Source organism: Pongo pygmaeus, chromosome 13 (assembly GCF_028885625.2).
Source record: "Pongo pygmaeus isolate AG05252 chromosome 13, NHGRI_mPonPyg2-v2.0_pri, whole genome shotgun sequence".
In the NCBI taxonomy this organism is placed as follows: domain Eukaryota; kingdom Metazoa; phylum Chordata; class Mammalia; order Primates; family Hominidae; genus Pongo; species Pongo pygmaeus.
This window is the reverse complement of record NC_072386.2, coordinates 11619559-11626396: the sequence shown is the minus strand read 5'-3', so window position 1 is coordinate 11626396 and position 6838 is coordinate 11619559. Positions and strand designations below refer to the sequence as shown.

At 51.5% G+C, this 6838-nt stretch overlaps 2 pseudogenes; both read left to right on the top strand.

The window, feature by feature from the left end:
- The first annotated feature begins 928 nt into the window (after window positions 1-928).
- Window positions 929-4294, top strand: LOC129029595 (trithorax group protein osa-like; annotated as a pseudogene).
- Window positions 4295-4608: 314 nt separating this feature from the next.
- On the top strand, window positions 4609-6525 carry LOC129029594 (cell division cycle protein 27 homolog; annotated as a pseudogene).
- The last annotated feature ends 313 nt before the right edge of the window (window positions 6526-6838 follow it).

Sequence of the window (6838 nt, the reverse complement as noted above, 5' to 3'; positions counted from 1 at the left end):
AACCGCGGTCCTATTCTATCATTCCTAGCTGCGGTATCCAGGCGGCTCGGGCCTGCTTTGAAAACTCTAACTTTTTGAAAGTAAACGCTTCGTGCCACGGGACACTCAGCTAAGAGCATCGAGGGGGTGCCGAGAGGCAAGGGGTGGGGACGGGCTGTGACTCACCCACCCACCCTCTCCCAAGATCCAACTAGGAGCTTTTTAACTGCAGCAACTTTAATATACGCTATTGGAGCTGGAATTACCGTGGCTGCTGGCACCAGACTTGCCCTCCAATGGATCCTTGTTGAAAGATTTAAAGTGGACTCATTCCAATTACAGGGCCTCGAAAGAGTCCTGTATTGTTACTTTTCATCACTACCTCCCTGGGTAGGGAGTGGGTAATTTGCGCACCTGCTGCCTTCCTTGAATGTGGTAGCCGTTTCTCAGGCTCCCTCTCCAGAATCGAACCCTGATTCCCTGTCACCCATGGTCACCATGGTAGGCACAGCGACTACCATTGAAAGTTGATAGGGCAGACATTCAAATGGGTCGTTGCTGCCACTGGGGGCGTGCGATTGGCCTGAGGTTATCTAGAGTCACCAAAGCCGTCGGCATCCGACCCCCCCGGCCGGGGCCAGAGAGGGGCTGACAGAGTTGGTTTTGATCTGACAAATGCACACATCTTCCCCATGAATTGAGTCAGCACCATTTGGCATGTATTAGCTCTAGAATTACTACAGTTTTCCAAGTAGGAGAGGAGCAAGCAACCAAAAGAAACATGACATATTTAATGAGCCATTAACAGTTTCAGTGTACTGGCCCTGCGTACTTAGACATGTATGGCTTAATCTTTGAGACAAGCATATGGTTCTGGTAGGATCAACCATGTAGGTAGAAAGCGGCCTCCGGGCCTCACGAGGATGAGCCAAGAGTCCCAGTCGCGAGGATGGGCATGGCAGGGAGGGTGACGGGGCGTGTGAGAGGGAGGGAACAGTGTGGGGTGGTGGGAGGGGGGCAGTGGGGCAGGGAACCGTACATCCCATCCACCCACACGACACAACACCCCCCCACGGGCTCACCACTCCCAACCCTTCATGCCCAAGTGCGAGGAGGCACACCGCCCGACCCGTGCACGGCAGCCACGAGGGACTGGCGGCCATTCGCATGCGGCAGGCGCAGGGTGGCCCCGACGTTTGGACAGCGAACGAGAAGCGGACCACGGTGCCTGGGATCTCACTGCCAGCGGCCTCTGAGCACGAAGGTGTCTCGGCGCAGTACCTAGAGTGTCTGACTGGCCTTCGGCAAGCCCGCGGCTCCACCACCGCTGCCGCCATCGCGTCCAGCCCCTGGAACCCTCTCCCCCACACGTGCTGCAGGCTGACACCAAACCCTCCAGGTGCCCACCAAGCCCAAGTGGGGCGCCGCCGACTTGGTCCCAAAGGCGCACACCCGGAGACACAGACAACAGGCCAAACAGTGGCCGGTGGCAGTGCCCCACAAGGCGGAGCTGGGTTTAGTCCCAGACGGGGCCACCACAGCCTAAGCTGGTGAGCCGCCCAGGGAGAGAGGATCAGTGGGCAGGGAGGGGGGCACAGACAGGCAAGGCTAGGGACTGCAAGGGCAAGGGCACCGGGGAGCCCGCAGAGGGGCGGCTCGGGGAGAAACCTCAGGCATGGCCGGGCCACCAGGAAAACACGGCCACGGGATCCCACCACCACAGGCACGAGGGAGGTCCCACGGCTCCCCATCTAGGATGCCGGATGGCCCTCGGCACTCACCAAGACCCACCTCATGAGCCCCAGGTCCTGCCATTGGGACCCCAAAGCGACCTCAGCCACAAACCCAATGCCAAGGCCACGTTGCTCATTTCCCGTCCATCCTCCAACCTGGTCAAGCTCTGGGAGAACGATGCGCCCCCCACTTGGGATGCTTCCCATGGCCAGGCGGCCCAACCCCGTGCAATGCAAATGCGGTCGTCAGCACGGTCGCTACTCCACAGGGGAGCAGGCGAAGAGCCAGCTTGCAGTGGAGCGGGTCACTCACCAGATGAAACGCCGGGCACAGCCACTGCTCGCGCACAGACTCGGAAGGAGGAGGCGTGGGCCACACAGTAGGCAATGAGCCGCCCTCGGTCCCCACTGCGGAGGCCGGGGAACCCTCTCTCTTCCCCCCTCACCCTGTCGACGGGGAAGCGGAGGAGTGTCCTCTGCAAGCGAGTCGCTACGGCAGTGCTACCTTAACGCAGAGAGAGGCAGCAGGCCGGGGAATCCGGTACCCCAAAGGCACACCTCTCGGATCGCTAGAGAAGGCTTTCTCACCGAGGGTGGGTCACACTCCCCACCCACCAGTCACCCCTCGTCGGGCCTGCAGAGGTGCTTAGGGATGCCTGGAGAAGGGGGGGGCTTGCGGTACCAGGAAAAATCTGCGTGAGGCAACCTTGAGCCTTCGCGGTCTGGGCAGGGGACCTCGCCGCTGCGCATGCGCGCAATCCCCTAAGGACTCCCCGTCCACCCACCTCCTATCTCCCAGGCAAAGCACCTCCAAGTAAACCCACACACAACCAGTCAGAGGCAGAACGGTAGCCCCTCGGCGGCCGGCCGGCACATGCGTCACCTGCCCCAGCCCACTGCGATCATTAACATACCCCGCGCACAACCGCCAGAGGGGAGCACGGGACCTGCATTCAGCAGACCAGGCGGCGCCCTTCCCTGCATGGCAGGGGTGCGTCTCACTCAACCGCCTCAACCCCCACACCAACGAGCTCCCTCAGGACCCAATCGCGGACACCATGGTGGTGACCGGAGGAGGGGGCGCTAGGGATGGGAAACACACACCACCGCTGGGCCTCCGGCACATGAGTGATAAGCTGGGGGTGGAAGGGGGGAGCCGAGTGCAGTAGGCTCACGCCTGTCATCTCCGCACTTTGGGAGGTGAGGGAAGGTGGATCCCTCGATCCAAGCCTTGGCAACATGGTGAAACCTCGTCTCTAAAAAAATACAAAAACTAACTGGTTTCAGAACCTGGACTCAAAGTTAATAAATAGATAAATAGGCCGGGCACGGTGACTCAAGCCTGTAATCCCATCACTTTGGGAGGCCGAGGTGGGCGGATCATGGGGATCAGGAGATCGAGACCATCCTGGCTACCACAGTGAAAACCCGTCTCTACTCAAAATACAAAAAATTAGCCAGGCATGGTGGTGGGCGTCTGTAGTCCCAGCTACTTGGGAGGCTGGGACAGGAGAATGGGGTGGACCCAGAAGGCAGAGCTTGCAGTGAGCCGACATCACGCCACTGCACTCCAGTCTGGGCAACAGAGTGAGATTTCGTCTCAAAATAATAATAATAATAATAATAATAAATAGATTAAAATTGAAAATTTGAAAGAAAACGTAGCTGGCTGGGCACAATGGCTCACACCTGTCATCCCAGCACTTTGGGAGGCCGAGGTGGGCAGATCACATGAGGTGGCCAGTTTGAGACCTGCCTGACCACACGGAGAAATGCTGTCTCTACTAACAATACAAAATCAGCCGGTTGTGGTGGCACATGCCTGTAATCCCAGCTACTCAGGAGGCTGAGGCAGGAGAATCACTTGAACATGGGAGGTGGAGGTTGCGGTGAGCCGAGATGGTGTCATTGCACTCCAGCATGGGCACCAAGAGTGAAACTCCATCCCAAAAAAAAAAAAGAATTAAGGGCTGTATTCTGTTATTTTTGCTTCCTACCCTGAGATGAACATAATACAGCTGTTGTCTGTCTGCCTGCCTGCCTGTCTGCCTGCCTGTGACAGGGCCTCACCCTGTCTTTCACCCAGACTGGAGCGCAGTGACACCATTATGGCTCACACACTGCAGCCTCAACCTCCCCTGGGTTAGGCAATTCCTCAAGGGATCCTACAGCCTCGACCTCCCAAAGTGTTGGGGTTACAGGTATGAGCCACAAACACCCGGCCTGAGTTAATACATCTGGTCTCACTACGTCTTAACCACACACCCATGAAGAACTCAAGTCAAGAGAGATTCGGCAAGAGACTCACAGCATTCTCTCCGAAAGCAGTGAGGTGGATGGCGGACGTGTTTCTCGAGCTCCTGGGGTTTTAGGTGACCATGCGTAGAGGAGAGATTTCCAATGTTTCCAGAGATGCACGAGCCACAGTTATTCGGGGCATCCGAACACAAGATGGGGTTTCTGACAGCGACTTAAGGGCCAGGACGGGCCAGAATCTGCCAAGGCTCATGTCCCAGGGTGGGGCCGATGGAACCCAAGGTAGAGGGAGTCAGCGGTCTGCACAGAGAGAGCTCCAGCCCTAGGCACCACCGTGCAGACCAAATCAGAAGGAACAGAGTCCTTCGTCCTACATGCCACATCGCTCCACTGAACATGGGAGCGGATCCGTTTTCCAAACACGAGGTGACTTTCACTTTGCAATGGATCACAAGGGGCCGGGCTTTCCAGAGTCAGCAGGATAAAGAAGTCATTCTGGCTTGGCCTCCTCCATTCCCCGGTAACTGGTGAATTTAAATGAGCCGAGGCTGGCCTGGCCGGAGCCGCTACATGGCGGAGGGGGGTGGGTGGCGTGGGGTGTTGCCTGAGGCACTGCAGAAATTGGGCCTGAGCCTCGAGGATGACCGTGCTGCAGGAACCCGTCCAGGATGCTCTATGCCAAGCACTAAACCACTATGCTTACCGAGATGGGGTTTTCCTCACAGAAGGCCTTTATGCAGAAGTACACTCAGAAGAAGCCTTGTTTTTACTGGCGACCTGTTCTTGCCTCCCAGAAAAGGCCTATAAAGCATATAGACTCTTGAAAAGTCACAGTTGTCCTGCACCGCAATGCAAATACCAGCTTGCAAAATGTTGTGTTGATCTCAGTAAGCTTGCAGACTGGGAACAAATCTTATCTTGTGGAGTGTTTAATAAGCAGAAAAGCCATGATGATATTGTCACTGAGTTTGGTGATTCAGCTTGCTTTCCCCTTCCATTGTTGGGACATGTATATTGCAAGACAGATCGGCTTGCCAAAGGATCAGAAGGTTACCAAAAGAGACTTAGTTTAAATCCTTTCCTCTGGTATCCCTTTGAATCATTATGTGAAATAGGTGAAAAGCCAGATCCTGACCAAACATTTAAATTCACATCTTTACAGAACTTTAGCAACTGTCTGCCCAGCTCTTGCACAACACAAGTACCTAATCACAGTTTATGTCACAGACAGCCTGAGACCGTTCTTACGGAAACACCCCAGGACACAATTGAATTAAACAGATTGAATTTAGAATCTTCCAATTCAAAGTATTCTTTGATTACAGATTCCCCAGTGTCTTCTATTGATTCAGCTGTAATTTCACCTGATACTGTCCCACTGGGAACAGGAACTTCCATATTATCTAAACAAGTTCAAAATAAACCAAAAACTGGTCGAAGTTTATTAACAGGACCAGCAGCTCTTAGTCCATAAACCCCAAGTTTTGGGATTTTACCATTAGAAACCCCAAGTCCTGGAGATGGATCTTATTTACAAAACTACACTAATACACCTTCTGTAATTGATGTGCCATCCACAGGAGCCCCTTCAAAAAAGTATGTTGCCAGAATTGGCCAAACTGGAGCAAAGTCTGACTTCTCGCAGAGTGGAAATAGCCGAGAGGTAACTCCAATTATTTCACAAACAGAAAGTTCTGGTCCATAAATAAGTGCAACACCTCAGGTAATGAGCCCCACTATGACATCTCCCCGAAATGCACTGCATCAAAAAACTTCATGACTCTTTATTAGTGACAGTTCCACAACCAAAGAGAATAGGAAGAAATTAAAAATGAAATTTCCACCTAAAACCCCAAACAGAAAAACAAAAAGTAAAACTAATAAAGGAGGAATAACTCAACCTAATATAAATGACAACCTGGAAGTTACAAAATTGGACTCTTCCATCAATTCAGAAGAGAAAATATCCATAATCACACATCAGATTCAGGCTTTTAATCTACAAAAAGCAGCAGCAGAAGGCTTGATGAGCCTTCTTCGTGAAAGTGGGAAAGGTTATTTAGCTTTGTGTTCATACTACTGCAAAGAAGCTATAAATATTTTGAGCCATCTACCTTCTCACCACTTCAATACTGGTTGGGTACTGTGCCAAATTGGAAGGTCCTATTTTGAACTTTCAGAGTACATGCAAGCTGAAAGAATATTCTCAGAGGTTAGAAGGATTGAGAATTATAGAGTCGATGGCATGGAAATCTACTCTACAACACTTTGGCGTCTTCAAAAAGATGTCTCTCTTTCATTTCTGTCAAAAGACTTAACAGACATGGATAAAAATTCGCCAGAGGCCTGGTGTGCTGCAGGGAACTGTTTCAGTCTGCAGCGGGAACACGATATTGCAATTAAATTCTTCCAGAGGGCTATCCAAGTGGATCCAAATTATGCTTATGCCTATACTCTATTAGGGCGAGAGTTTGTCTTAACTGAAGAATTGGACAAAGCATTAGCTTGTTTTCGAAATGCTATCAGAGTCAATCCTAGACATTATAATGCATGGTAAGTGGTAATGAAGTGTAAAGACAAATCTTGTTGATGGTGCTGGTAGTCACTAATTTTTCTTGTTAGATAGCTCTTTATTGTCATGAATTTGGTTACTAATACTTAGGGATGGTACATACTGGTCAATAACTTCAAAGTAACATGTTTTCTTATGAAATGTATGTCTTTAACAAACTCTTCAGTTAACTAATTATAATAGAATACCAGATGCTTATACTCAACAGTTTCAGTCTTCTACCAAACTTTTGCAAATACTGTAGTTGTGTTTTGTTTGTTTGCTTGTTTAGTTTTGTTAATTGATTTGTTACTTTTTC